General features: G+C 48.0%; 1 long non-coding RNA gene across 2 annotated transcripts; it reads left to right on the top strand.

The window, feature by feature from the left end:
* The first annotated feature begins 2671 nt into the window (after nucleotides 1–2671).
* LOC104912354 lies at nucleotides 2672–13808 on the top strand. 2 transcript variants are annotated; one of them, XR_004160785.1, is made up of 6 exons: nucleotides 2672–3147; nucleotides 5992–6121; nucleotides 7041–7125; nucleotides 8196–8427; nucleotides 10481–12704; nucleotides 13500–13808. It is a non-coding gene; the product is annotated as an uncharacterized LOC104912354 (long non-coding RNA). The 2 variants fall into 2 exon arrangements; XR_004160784.1 differs by lacking the exon at nucleotides 7041–7125 and having other exon boundaries at nucleotides 2673–3147.
* Nucleotides 13809–13814: the final 6 nt, after the last annotated feature.

Here is a 13814-nt window from a genome sequence, read left to right as displayed (position 1 = left end):
ATCTCCCACCTTCCTGTGGCTAGGACTAAGGGAATTGGCAAGGGATCCTTATCCTTGCTTCCTTCCTGCCATCTGTGTGCTGCCAGCTCTGTGCTTATTGATGCCCTTTGATTCCTCCCAGACAAGAGGCCAGCAGTAACTTCATGTTTTCCTAAAAATCAATTCTGGGTTGGCTGCAAGTGGGAAGAAGCATCATAGGCTGTGCCTGGGCATTTGTTTCGACCTACAAGCTCTGGGGTCAGGCCCTGCACATGGCACCAAAGCTTTGCTGCTTTTTAATTGTTCCTTCTGTATGGGGAGAGATTGGTGGGGTTATGGCCACTGGAGAACACTTCCACTTGCAGAGCTGTGGGGAAGGAAACAAAGTTCTCACTCTTTCCTCACCCTTAGCTCTCTGCTTTTCTGTACTTTCTACTTACAACTACCAGTTGACTTTTTTTAAATTGCCAAATCCCTCTTTTGTCCCCTTAATGAATAATAACCTCTTAATGGCACTCTCCCAGGGCTTTGTCACTAGCATGACAGAATCTAATCGTGTATTATTGGCTCAGCTGAATGGGTCACTGGTTTTACTGGACTTGCACAAAGGACGTTGTAAAGATCCAAGTGCAGTCCAACTCTTCCAAGGATACAGTTATATTTTCTCCAGCTTTTGGCACACCTTGACTTAGGAGTTTTTGAGAGCAAGATGGAGATATCTGCTTTACCTTCTGTCTCAGTGAAAATGAACCAAGACAACTTACAAAAACCCTAACATTACTCAGAAGTTTAGCCCCAAATGTGGAAGTAAATGATTGTAACCCTCTTGGTTTGCCTTTACCAGAGCCTTCTAGGCTGTCATCTACTTGAGGCTTTGCTCAGACTCTGCAGTCCAAAGACTCATGTGCAATGACCCGCCACCATTTCCGCTTCAGACTCCAGAGTCAGGTAGTTAGATGATTCCCTTTCATGTAAGTTCTTTTTTATCTTTCTTCTCTGTGGAGGGAAGCCAGCACAAGTCATCTTTAAAGGTAAGGAAAGTGGAACCAATGTTTTGTATCCCAGAAATCTCATTATTTTCCAACTAATGTGCTGACCTTGAATGCTGGGGTTTGGCAGTATCTTTAAGCGCAGAAGCAGGTCCACCCTGGAGAAGTCTGCATGGGTACAATATGCATTTTCTATACAGGTGGAAACAGTGAATTCTCTGGGCCTTGTAAAAATGAGGCATTGTGGGTGACTTCCCTTTGACTCAAGCTTGATGGTAGATTTCACAAGAGGAAAAAGTGTGTTTAAGAAGTTACTTGATACTGATCTGTCCAGAGTGTTTTTCCCAGGCTGGATTTAGGGAAGGATTATCTCAGATTTTCATTTAGTTCTGAAATCCTGGGTATTGGTTTTATAAACTAAACCCCCTTCGCAGCAGGTTGCTTGTTCTGTATTGTTGTTTTAGCTTGATGCATAGGAAGGAATTTAAATTCACATACAGGGTGGGGCTAGCTCCTTGCTGGGGTAAATCACCATAATTCAGATATTTAAAGGCAGATGCATCAGTCCTGGCAGCCCAGGATCTGGCTTACTTTGATTAAAATCTGATGAAGATTACTCAGCCTTACCAAGGGACTTGGATTACCATTCTATAAAAAGAAGGGCAGGAGTGCAGAGGACATTAAATATAAAAATAATCCAGTGAAGGATGTGAAGCTAAACGCATGGCAAATTGAACAGTGATGCAAACACCCTATTGAAACAGGTGGAGGGCTGCAGGGCTGGTGGGTACATACAAGGCTCGAAGCTAGGTTTGAGTCAGAAAGACATTGCTCTTGGGTTTTAAAGGCAGCATGTTCAGAAAGAGAGCCTCATTCCTTAGAAAATCCCCGGGGGAGTCTTGCAGGAGACGTGGGTGACAAATCCTCTGCCTCTGCTTCCTCGGGGACCCAGGCTAGTGCCAAATCTCACTACAAAGAGGTGATTAGAGCTGAGAAACAGAAAGTCAGCTCTTGCAGATCTGAAAACGTGAAATGTGCGTCGTCTTTAGGGTTTCTTACAGCAGTTAAACTTCACCCCTCCCTTCTATTGCAGAGTTCATTTTCCTGGTTCTTTGTTCCTTTTAAAGGATTTAGGGACTGTTATTACGCCACGTGATTGTGCTCCGTGGGCAGTGACTGATAGAAAGGCTGCTCTGAGCCCTTTTTTGGGCCTTTTAAACGAGTCGGTCAAACCTTTCAGCACATGTCTAGCTTTCCCAAGATTTTGTATCCAGTCCCTTAAAATCAATACAATCTGGTCTTGCCTCTGCAATGTAGCTATTGATAGGGCAGATGCACTTGGGTCTTCATCTGACTGCCTTTTGAATCCCCGAAACCCATTTGTCTCTTCTTTTGATGGAGCCTTGCTGCCTTGCTCAATGGCTTACTTGCATGGGAAGCACCTTCCTTGCTGACCTCTGTTAAAAACGTGGAAGGTCTTCAAGTAGAATTGCAGAACTTGTGATTTGAGCGTCCTTCTTTACTTAGACCAAGGAGAACAGAGTGCATGGTGCGTTGGCTGGTCTGGAGTCTGTCTAGGGTGGCTGGAAGATGCTTTAATGGTGTCAGAAGGCTCCGGGAGCCTGGAGAGCGGGGCTGAGCGGCCTTAAAAACGTTGCTGACTTAAACTGACGCATCTAAATGCACTGGAGGAAAGACGACAGGGCTGTTTGGGGACCTCCTGGGTGATTACATACATGGCTGGTCAGCGACGTTGCCTGAGAGCCCCGGCAGCTATGCCAGTCTTCCAGTTTTCTTTCATTGCAGTTTGGGTCGGATGAGGATAAGATTGTGTTTTAATAAGTGTTTGTTAGGGAGTGCTTCCCCCCCGCCTCCCACCCGCATAAAACTGTTTATTTTCCTTGCAGTAACACGTGTGTTGCTCAGCTTCTGCTGTTCCATGTGTCGTGCTCTGTTACTCTGCCTTGCTCACAGCCGCAGAGCGGGGGGAACGCTGCCAAGGCTTTTTCTGGGAATTTGCTCTGGTCGTGCTGCTTCCCCGGGAGCACTCGGTGGATGCATGTTGTTTGCAGGGGGGGAAAATACTCAAATGTCAGCATCTGAAGGAATCACGAAGGAAGCAAGGCGAGCACCAACTACTCTTCCACCTCTCAGAGGTGCCTGCATGCTCATAGCCTAGGTAAGTGGTGGGTGATGACTTGCTGAGAAATGATATTGCTAAGCAGTAAATGTGACCCTCTTGTGCTGTTTCAAAGAGACTTTGCTTAAGGCAGCCTTAGGATAAAAGTGCTTCTCTGCATACCCACCTGCCCCAAATTACCAGCTGCCAAAATGGGGGCTGCAAGTGGCAGTAATACCCCACCAAGGGCACTCCTCTCTCTTTCTGAGACACGGTTGTATTTTCACTTGGGCTGGATGCAAAACAGTGCCTAAAACATTGAGATGCATTGATGAACACATCTTTAAGTCACCTGCCTTCTTGCTGCAGACACGATTATACCTACACAGACTAAACTGCTGCAGGGAAGGCAGAGACGCAGTGCTCACTGCGGCTGCTTGGGCCGTTCATTTGTTAGCATGGGTTTGGATTTCTGATGACTCAGAAGGGAGCTCGGCTTCCTCTCAGCTATTTGCAGATCTAAAGATCTGTTGTACTGTGGTTGTGAACCAGGACTCTGAACGTTGTGCAGAGCTGAGACCAAAAGCTGCCTCAGTCTCAGTGTTTTAAAGCAGAGAGCTGGTTTCCACGTGTTGGCTTTCCACGTGTTGGGTTTGTATGGGGCACTCACCAACTCACAGCAAAACAGTAAGGTGAGTGCTTGAGAGGGGTTCTTGCTGTTTGCCTTGGCTTCTTTCAGGCTAACGTGGAGGTTAAATATTTCAAGCTTCTTGTTGAAGCCTTTGGAGAAGAACGAGATGAATGTGGTGCAAATGCCCTAACTCCAGGAGCAGGTGCTTCACTGCTGTGAGAGCTGGCAATGCTAAATATCTCATACTTTCTGATTTATAATTTCTTCCAGATCTGTAGTGTTTTACCAATTATCCTCATATACAAAACCTGAGGAATATACGGTGGGAAAGTCCCTCTTTGTGTGGTACATACATGTGGGTCTTTTGTACTAGATTTGTAACAGCAGCTGCAGAGCTCTTCACCAGAACCACATGGTAATGGTAAGCAGTGCTTGCTAGTTTGCACAGCTCCATGGCCTGCACCCACACCTGCAGCACCTCTGTGCACCCACTGCCAGAGGCAGGTGTGTAGCCTCAGCTCTGGTGCAGTATGTCTCTTCACACTGTGCTCTGAGCTCCTGGGCTACTCTTGATCAACTATTCCTATGTGGGTTTTCTCTTTCTGAGGTCTCAGGCCCAGCTGTACCACCCTTCCCTCCTATCTTCAGCTTGCTTTCCTGAGAAAACAGGGTTAATGTGTCTGGCTCTCTCTTGCCCACCCCTAATAACTTTCCAGCCTGATGACTGATTCCAGCTGTGCGTGCCAGCGATCTGAAAGATAATGAGTTCCTACTGGCTTGATATAAATAGATGGCGAGGGGAAGACTTTATCTTTGCCCCTCTCTGTCGGGAGAGTTCATTCCTTATCAGTCCAAGAGCATCTGTGTGAGGTGAAACAAGAAAGAGATGTTATGAATGCCTATGGGGAAAGCTGCACTTGAAGCTGGTATCCTACTGCGTCCTGGAGAACCCACATGTGATGTGGGGCTCCCATCCAGCCTCTGGCAGTTGGCTGGGGGCAGCTTTCCCCTGTAGCAGCACTTGCCTCCCCCAGGCCACTGTGTTTAATCTATTTAAAGCTCTTTAATCAAAACCTATGGCTATGTACCCTGGTGTCAATGGCCCAGCTTCTGTTTGTTTTTGTTTTTTTTTTAACTATTTTATGTCCACAGCATGGGATAGACTTAATTGCCAAGGGCTGGAAGCAGGGCTGCTATGGTATTTTAATTACATCTGATTGCTGCATTCTGCAGCCTTGCTCTGTCAGTTCTACCACAGCACTGTGCAGAGCCCACTTGGACCAGCGCAGGCACTTTTGGCTGTGTGTGGGCTGATCACAGAGGAAAACAGCAGTACATCACTCCAGATGTTATTGGAGCTGTATCTTTTCTCTCTGCTCTGACTTCATGGCAACAGATTCTTCCTCATTAGAGGACTGCAGTCCTTCCATATCGCTTAGAAGCTGTAGTACCAAATTCACCCTGCCCTATTGCATGGGCATCGCATGGGCAGAGCAGGAGTACTTGCTCTAAGGAGAACCTGCTTTATTGCTCCAGACACATCCCTGTGAGACTTTTCCCCAGCTCCTGTATTGGTTTCACGGCTGGTCAGTCCCAGGGGTCTTCTGTTTTCTGTCAAGCAGGAGTGCTCTCTGAGTGTAAGGGAAAGAGCTGTTTCTAAGACTGTTTGAGGGAGGCAGGAGGGAGTGAAATAAGAAAGCTGGTGGCCTTGCTGTGCTGAAACACCCAAATTGGACCCTTGGGGGCTGGATTGGTGCATAGAATAAGCTGAATTGCATGGAGGGATAGGCAGGAGCACTGCAGGTAAGGTAAAGCACCTGCTTGAAAGCATCTGCTCACCAACAGAGAGCAGCTCCAGCCAAGCGCGTATGAAATGAGGGTAACTATTGCATCTTCATGTGGCTTTTAGGTGTATTTTCAGTAGTGCTCAGGCCTGGCAGTATCTGCAGCTCTACCTGAATGTTTTCTGGTGCATTCAGCAAGTGGCAGCTTGGCAGCTCCCAGAGCCCAGACTCTGACCTGCCTTATCAAAGTGTTTAGCATGCAGAAGGCAGAGAAAGAGTTTGAACCTGACCCAGGGCCTGGGGAAAGGAAAGTCCAAAGAGGAGCAGGGCAGAGGTAAGGCTGTTTTTGTGCAGCTGCTAATAAGCACTTCCATTCCTGCCAAAGCTTTTACTTCTGATTTAAGAGGAACCTCAGTATCCACAATTTTTCTGTGTTGGAACGTGTTTGTATTTTTAACAGCACTCATCTGTGTTTCTTCCTCTTAATAGATATAACCCTGCTACAGATTATAGACGTGTTTTAGTTGAGATTCTCTGTGCTTGATGCATTGTCTGACTACAACGCAGGGCAAACTCTACTCCTCCCTTCTGGCCTGGCCTGTAATGATGGATTAAGTAGGTAAGTAATAGAGTGGTAATGAGATAACCACTGACATCGAGCATTAACGTGGGAATAAATGAAGTTACCATCCAGAACTAATGGCCTGAACTATCACTGGGTTGTAATTAATGAACGTGGTGGCTGAGATTTACAAGGATATTTTAGGATGCTGTTTGCATGCAGCTTTGGCTTTTATGGCTTGGTTGGAAAGAAATCAATTAATGCCACGAACTTAATGAATGAGATGACGATGTGCTTTATCAGACTGTAGTGCCCCTTTTGTGGAAGCGGGTAGATTGGTGTGCACGTGGAATGCTGTTGTTTGCCTTACTTCAAGGGATGGAAGAAGTTAGGATAATACTGTGATCTCTGTCTCCCTAGGTCACTTACTCTGTAGTGTGTAGTGGAGCTGTTGCAAAGTGTCTGTGATGGCCAAACTACACACTAGTGGTGTGCCTGTGCTCAAGAGGCCTTGCTTGGAGAGCTGTCCCTCCCTCCTTGCATGGCTTAGTAGGCATGTGACCCTGCCAAACACTCTGGAGATGTATGAATAGCACTTCTGAGGTGGTTGCTAGGCTGTTGCAGAAAACACAGAAGAGCAGTCAAAATTCTCCACGTTAATTGGTGGGAACAATCCAGCCATCTCTGCTGACTGTTGCTTCTCTCATCTTTCCATGGCAACAGTCTCTCAACAGCAGCCCAGGTGCTCATGGTTGGGCATGTTGGGATTTCTGAGCCCTCTGTCTTCCAAATCACCCCTTGGAGCATGGAGGGAACATCTGTACCGCTGAAGTATGGCATCACATGATGCATCAAAGACATCTCTTTTTGTAATCATGTTCCTTATGCTGTCAGAGATAGAAAATGTTGGAAACGTGAACTGAACCCTTACATTTCTTCAGTGCAAATGCTGTTGCTCTGTTTTGTTTTTGACAAGGAGAGGAAGGTGTTGAGTCTTTCCTGTTCTTCCCAAGGGCTGAGCTGTCATACCTTTCTGAGGGCTGGAGGAAGGAAAGGGACTGGTAAGCAAAGGGAAGGATGGTCTCTCTCTCTCTGCCCCAGAGCCCAACCTGTCTTCTGCTGTGAAGTTGCCTTTTGGAAGCCAGGATGGTGGCTGCAAGTGAGAATAAGGAGAGAAAGCGGCTCAGGCACTGCATCATGTTCACCTCTGCTCCCTGCCGAGAATAGAAGTTTGTGGAGTTAGCACCAAGAGGGGTGCGGCCCACTTTTAGCATGGGCAGAGTAGGTATGGAGAAGGCATCCCTTCTGCTTTGCCTCTCTAAAGCATTTTCCAGGCATGTTCTAGCACCGTTTTCTCTTTTGGGACCTGTTTTACAGACACCTTTTAATGATTCTAGGGGAAAATGAGAGACAGATGGCCAGTGATGAACCCAGTCCAAAGCTGCCCAGACTTGAGGGAGGGTGTCGTTTCAGCTGGAAGCATCTCATCTTTGAGGTGCACGCTCAGTAGTTCCCTTCCACGGTGAACAGGAGGAAGGAATTTCCACCTGCTGGACCAGCACAAGCCAAGACCCAAATTGAGCAAAGCATGGTTGGATGGTTCACGGATTTACATATTCTGTGATATATACCTTTCCTTCCCCCAGCTTTGGGAAGTTTATTGCCCCCAACAAAGTACACCATGTGGCAGGCCGTTATGTGACAGGGGAAAATTACCCAGACTGTTCTCCAGAAGGCAAGTGAGCAAAAATTTTCCTCCAACTGGTTCAGGACAAAGTTAATGTAGGAAAGCCATTAAAATTAATGCTGGTAATCAAGGATAAAAACCAGCAGGGCTGTAACAAAATTTGGACCAGATTGAGTTTCCCAGCTGTCATTCTGCATGCTTTCTTAAAGGCAGCAGGCAGAGGGAGGATGTAGTGTAAGGCAAGCTTGGAAAGCTCTTGTCAAGGGTGTGAGTTTGGGGGCATCTGGATTCTGGTGGCATTGGCTCCTTGGTCCAGCTCTGCCTTTATTTATTTATTTATTTGTTTGTTTGTTTGTTTGTTTTTGAGAAGCATTGTCTCTGTTTGGTCTGATGGTCCTTATGACTTGTATTTTATTCATATCGTGTTTACCTGCTTTCTTCCAGAGTCTGCCCTCAGAGTTCAGGTCCTTCTCCAGGACTCTGGGAACTGCCTGCATGTGATTGACAGCATCGTATCAGTATGTATAGGACTGCATCTCATGCTGTCAGGTCAGAGATTATCTCCAAGCAGCCCATACTCAACGTTTAGTTGGAAAAGACACAAAGAAGCAGAGCCATTCCCCTCTCTGTATCATCTGCCTCTGAGAATGGGAGAGTACTGGCAGAGTGTAACCAGGTCTGTACTGGTACAGAGAGGAAGGCTCAGGGTTGATGATTTGTCCATTCTCTGGTGGTGGGTATAGCCTAACCAGGGCCCAGAGCATCCCAAGGACTATATCCTAGTGCAGGAACTGGGTGTTTCTGCTCTCTTCTGAATAGACAGCTTTCTCCAGCCTCACAGCATGCTAACATAGGCCAGTCGCCTTCACCACAACTCCTGGCACATGATATTCAGCTGACTTGATGCTTCAGAGTAGGCTGAATCTGGTATAACCAAGGCAGAATTTCTGCCCTCCAGAAGTGAAGTAATGCCCCATGCTTTCAAGTGACCACTGGTTTGACAGCAGTAGTGAAAGGGAAAGGCATGAATGGGTCGGACATCAGGAAAAACTTCTCAGAAAGAGTGGTGAGGCTGTGGAATGGGCTGCCCAGTGTGGTGGTAGAGTCACTGTCTCTGGAGGTGTTCAAGAACTGTGGAGATGTGGCACTGAGGGATGTGGTTTAGTGGACAATAATGGTGATGGGTGGACAGTTGGACTAGATGGATCCAACTGGAGGTCCTCCAATTAGAGGTCTTTTCCAATCTTAGTGATTCTATGACAGTTGTCTCTGAGAAGCTCGGATACACTGTCTGAAACGAGCTGAGGAAGGCATCTTATCTCTGAGCACATCCATCTTCTGTAGCATGCACCCTTCCAGGCACAAAGAGGTCCTGAGTCCCTCAGTCGCTGCAAAAAACAGCAGATAGATGGAGCAGACAGACCTGGAGAGCATTTTTCTTTTTTTTTTTTGTGAGAATCGTCGAAGAATCAGGGCGCCAAAAATATTTTGATGGAAGTGACTATGTGAAATATCTTTTCATTTCGATTATTTGAAAAACAAAAACTGTTCATGGGTTTTAAAATTCATGTCCCCTCCAGGTTGCTTTGTTTTGTTTTGTTTCTTATTCCTTCTCCCTTATTCCTCAGAGGGAGCCATCCAAACCTACACGGTGTGTTATTTCTTGAGGAAATGCAGTGTGATCTTTTTCCAGTTTAACCTAGGCTGAAAAATCTTCTGGTATTTAATTTGCCTGAGAAATTTGAAAAAAAAGCTTGGATGGAACAGAAGCCTGACTGGTTTGGGGGAACCTTCTAGGTTTTGGAGACCCACTTGGGTAGGGGTAGCTGCAGGAGCTCTTTGCTGTGCAGGTTGTGGAAGAGGTGATGCCGTCTTTGCCTGGGCCATACTTGGTGTCCAACGCCTTCTCCAAGGGTGAGGGGCATAGGGGTGCAAAGCTGTGTCTTGGTTGCAGCAGGGACCTGCTCTGTTGAAGTATGACTCTCAGCTTTCTGGAGTTGTGGAAAACATCCAGATAATGGCTGAAACTGGGAGATTGAAGGGCTATCTTGGCTTTTGAGGGTGTCTCCATGGGATGTCCCAGAAGGTGGCTTATTGGAGGTGAACCACGGAGGGAGGACTGCACTGGAGAGGCATGGAGGCACACGTGGGATGGGAGTGGTGGCAACTGCTTGCATGTCTGGAAGCAGGGCAAGCAGTGGGCTGTGGGTAGAGGAGACCACCCCTGCCTGTTGCTGCCATCTCCACAAGCTTCCAGCTCTGCCGTGTAGCTCTGCCCAGATCTGCAGAGGAGCTGCTCATCCCCAGCCCTGCCATCCCTGTGCCCCACATGCTGCCTCTCCTATAAATAGCCGGATGGGAAGCGGAGCGCAGAGCTGCCGCAGATGGCCCCCAGTTCCACGCGCACTCATGTGTGAGATCCCAGAGAGGGGCTGTCAATTCCTAGCCTACAGCCACCCATGCAACCTCATTAAGAATGGTGTCGTCTTCCTTAACCCCTTCGCCCCCTCCTTCCCCACTTCAACGTGCCTACATTCGAGCACCCTTATTAAACGTGCACTTCTAAGCAAGGAGCGCTGACTTCTCCTTAATTGAGGCATGATAATTAGAGCATTAACACATTAGGAGGGTGAGACAGCATGTTTAGCTTTTGTGATTAATTATCTGAGGATTGTAATAAGTTGTTAAGACATTAATTACTCTGGCATGTTTATTGCTCTTTATTGCAGAGCTGACACTTGGTGGAAGAGTTGCTGGTGTGCCTGGAGGTGCAGCGTGAGGTGGGCTGGCCAGAGGAGACCTCTGCTCCCCCGTAGACACTGAGCTGCTGCTTGGGAATGGATCTCGGGGACCAGAAACAGCTCCTGAACCTCCAGCAAGCCACCTCGGGATGGAAGTGGTGTCTGAGTCTCTTAGAGTCGTAGGATTATGAAGGTTGGAATAAAGCACTGAGATCATCAGCCCATCCCCTCCATGCCCACTAAACCATGTCCTTCAGTGCCGCATTCTGCCCCATCATGGGACAGCCTGGGAGCTGGAAGGTTTATTTTTATGGATGGTTTCAGCTGGATTTCTCTCTTCTTTTGAACAAAGTGTTTCCTCTTGGATGATTTGAGCCTGCCCTCATTTGGATCTTTGTTTTCGCAAATCCAAGTCAGCGTGGCTCATTCTGCCTGGATCTGAGGAGGATGGCTGTCTGTTAAGGACAAGCTGAAGTTCAGCATGTCAGCAGTGGTCAAGGAATGAACCAGGACCCCAGTGGCCTCGCTCGGCTCTTGATCAGATGAATTTTCTTCTGGAGAGCTGGGAGGTGGGTTAGGGAAGGCTGTTGCTGTGGCAGCAGGAGCGGATCAGCCCTCTGCAGCCTGCTCTTCACACAGCAAGCTGCTCAGCGACCTGTCAGCGCTGTGCTGATCAGATGGGGGCTGAAGGCAGAGTTCAGAGCAGGAGGATGGGTGGGTCCGTGTGCTGCTGTGATAGAGAAAAAAGGCAGCATGAGAGTGTGATGGGCCTGTCCCAACCTTCTGCTTTTCCCATGAGTTGCATAGTGCCAGACCTTTGCTGTCCTGTTCTTTGGGTTGGGGACGACACAGGAGAGACGGGGGAAATGGAGTAACAGCCCCAGCCACTGCCATGGAGAATAAAATTGGGAAAATGGTGAAAGACAAGAAGGTGAGAAAGCTGTGAGTTTTGTGTGTTTGCCTTTGGTTTGATATTGAATGGCCCCATCCCTGCAGACAGCCAAGGTCAGGCTGGATAGGCTCTGAGCACTGATGAAGCTGTGGGTGACGCTGCTCAGTCTGGGTGGGTTGGACCAGATGGCCTTTAAGAGTCCCTTCCAGCTCAAAACAATGCTGTGGTTCCCTGGGAGCCCTAGAGCTGACATGTCCGGTTTCCAGGCTATGGCAGAGCCCTGGTGGCTTTGCAACACGTGCTTATGTAGTGGGGTAGCAGCCAAGGGAGTGGAAGGGGGTCTTCCCATCAGACTTTAAATGTGAAGACCCTGTCCGGTCCATCTTTCCCAAGGACAGACTGTCTCAGCGTGGCTCCCACCAGCTCAATCTGCTGTCACTGTGTCACTGTCACTGGTGGCTGGGGAGCTGCACCACGCACTGAAATGCCCTCCCCGTGTGCGAGCTGGGATCCATCTTGTGTCAGCTGCCTTCAGCACTTCTGAGCCTCGCTGTAGCCCAGCCTGAATTTGGCATTCGCTGTCAGGTGGCTGATTTCTGCCTGCAGAATATGGAAAGCGTCAGCCTGGCATTTCCCGCTTGCCTCCTAGGGACAAAGCAGGTCATGACTTTCGTGTATTATCATTAAAAAGATAATTTCCTCTAGATGTGTGCAATAAGACAATGGTGCTGACCTGTGATCCTGGCATTGCCCAGCATTAATGATTTCCCTTTGCAGGTAATAAGCAGCAAATGTACACATTTTGGGGAGATCTGAATTATTTTTTTTTTTTCCTTTTAAGACTGCTGTCTTCCTAGGCCAGACTTAATTAGCAGACCTCATTATTTCCTGAAATGTAACTTGACTTCCATTGAATGAGAATTGTTCAGTGGATGGGGAGCAGCAGAGCGGTGCTGCAATATTCATATTGTTTAAATTGCAACATTAACATTTCATGCCGCTCTTGGCATATTTTCAGGTGCGGCCCTTTAGCTCAATGCAGCGCTGTGAAAGGTTGGATCAGAACAATTAGGATACAGTGACTGGATTTCTGGATTTTTATTTTTTTTTAAGGAACACAAACTTAGATTCAATCCCCATCACTCTTTTTGTTTGGCAGAACAGGGATTCCAGCGCCCCTGAAGTAAATGCTTTTCTGGAATAAAGGATGTGCTGTAGCACATGCTCACCTCCTCTTTTAGTAGAGATGAAGCCCTGCAGGTACATGCAGTACGTGATTCACGGGGCTGGAAGCATCTCCTGGGACATGACCTTTACCAGGTAAATAAGAGAATTCCCCAAAAATGCTTCTGGCCACCTAGGCCATAGACACACACAAAAAGGCTGTTTCCCACTTTGCCATTGTGCTTGGATGCCTCAGGCCGAAGGTGGCACTGTAGTAATGCCCAGGTCTGAGCAGTCCCTACATGAGCACGTGGATTGCACTCCCTGTCTCCAAACAGCACGTGGGCCATGGTCCTGCATAGGGGCTCCAGTGACCTTTGCTGCCTTGCCCCATAGTGTGCTTTCCAATAGTTTTTCCTGTACTGAAGATCTGTGTCAATGATGGCAGTTAATATCAAGGAATCATGAATACCTGGGTTAGAAGGAACCTTAAAGCCCACCCAGCCCCAACCCTACTATGGGCTGGCTGCCCCCCCCCACCAGCTCAGGCTGCCCAGGGCCCCATCCAACCTCTCTTTAGCATCTCCAGGGTTGGGATACTCATCTGGGATTGCCGTGAGCCAAGTGCAACACCTTCATTTGATCTTATCAGTGTCAGGAACAACTCCAGCTTCCACCCTGGAACGACTTAATTAGGGTCTCTGACTTCAGCCAGCCATGCCTCCCATTTGTAATGTGTGCAGTGGGATCCATGACATCTTATCTCCTACAGATACGTAGCTTGGGTCAGGGTTCTCTGATGTCTGGTAAGCTGCTCGTGCTGAATGGAACACCTCCTCTCGTGGGATATTTATAGCACCCTGCTCTCCCACGCAGATTGTCTGGTGTCTAATAGTGGATGATGCACTACAGTTTGCAAGGTGCTAATAATCTCTCTCCTCTGTTTGACAGTCTGTTCCCGTGAGATTTATAGACTCTGACTGTCCCTGAGACCTCTGCCTCTCTGTCAGATCAGGCTGAAATCTGTTCTCAGTGTCAGAAGCTGCTGCCAAGCGGGCAGGGAATGGGCTGATGTGTTTCGGAACTCAGGCACAGAGCTGGGGGGCAATGGGAGCTCTGATTTCCAACTTGTGGGTTCACGAAGGTGAGCATCCAGGAGAAGCGCCGTGCCCGCAGCCATCCTCCACAAGATGCCATGCTGAGGGATGCTCACAGGCTGCACTTCGTGTTCCCATCACCTGCGGTGACCATCGCAAGCGGCACAGC

This window comes from Meleagris gallopavo, chromosome 10 (genome assembly GCF_000146605.3).
Source record: "Meleagris gallopavo isolate NT-WF06-2002-E0010 breed Aviagen turkey brand Nicholas breeding stock chromosome 10, Turkey_5.1, whole genome shotgun sequence".
Lineage (NCBI taxonomy): Eukaryota > Metazoa > Chordata > Aves > Galliformes > Phasianidae > Meleagris > Meleagris gallopavo.
The sequence above is the reverse complement of the archived record's forward strand: the minus strand, read 5'-3'. Positions and strand labels throughout refer to the sequence as shown.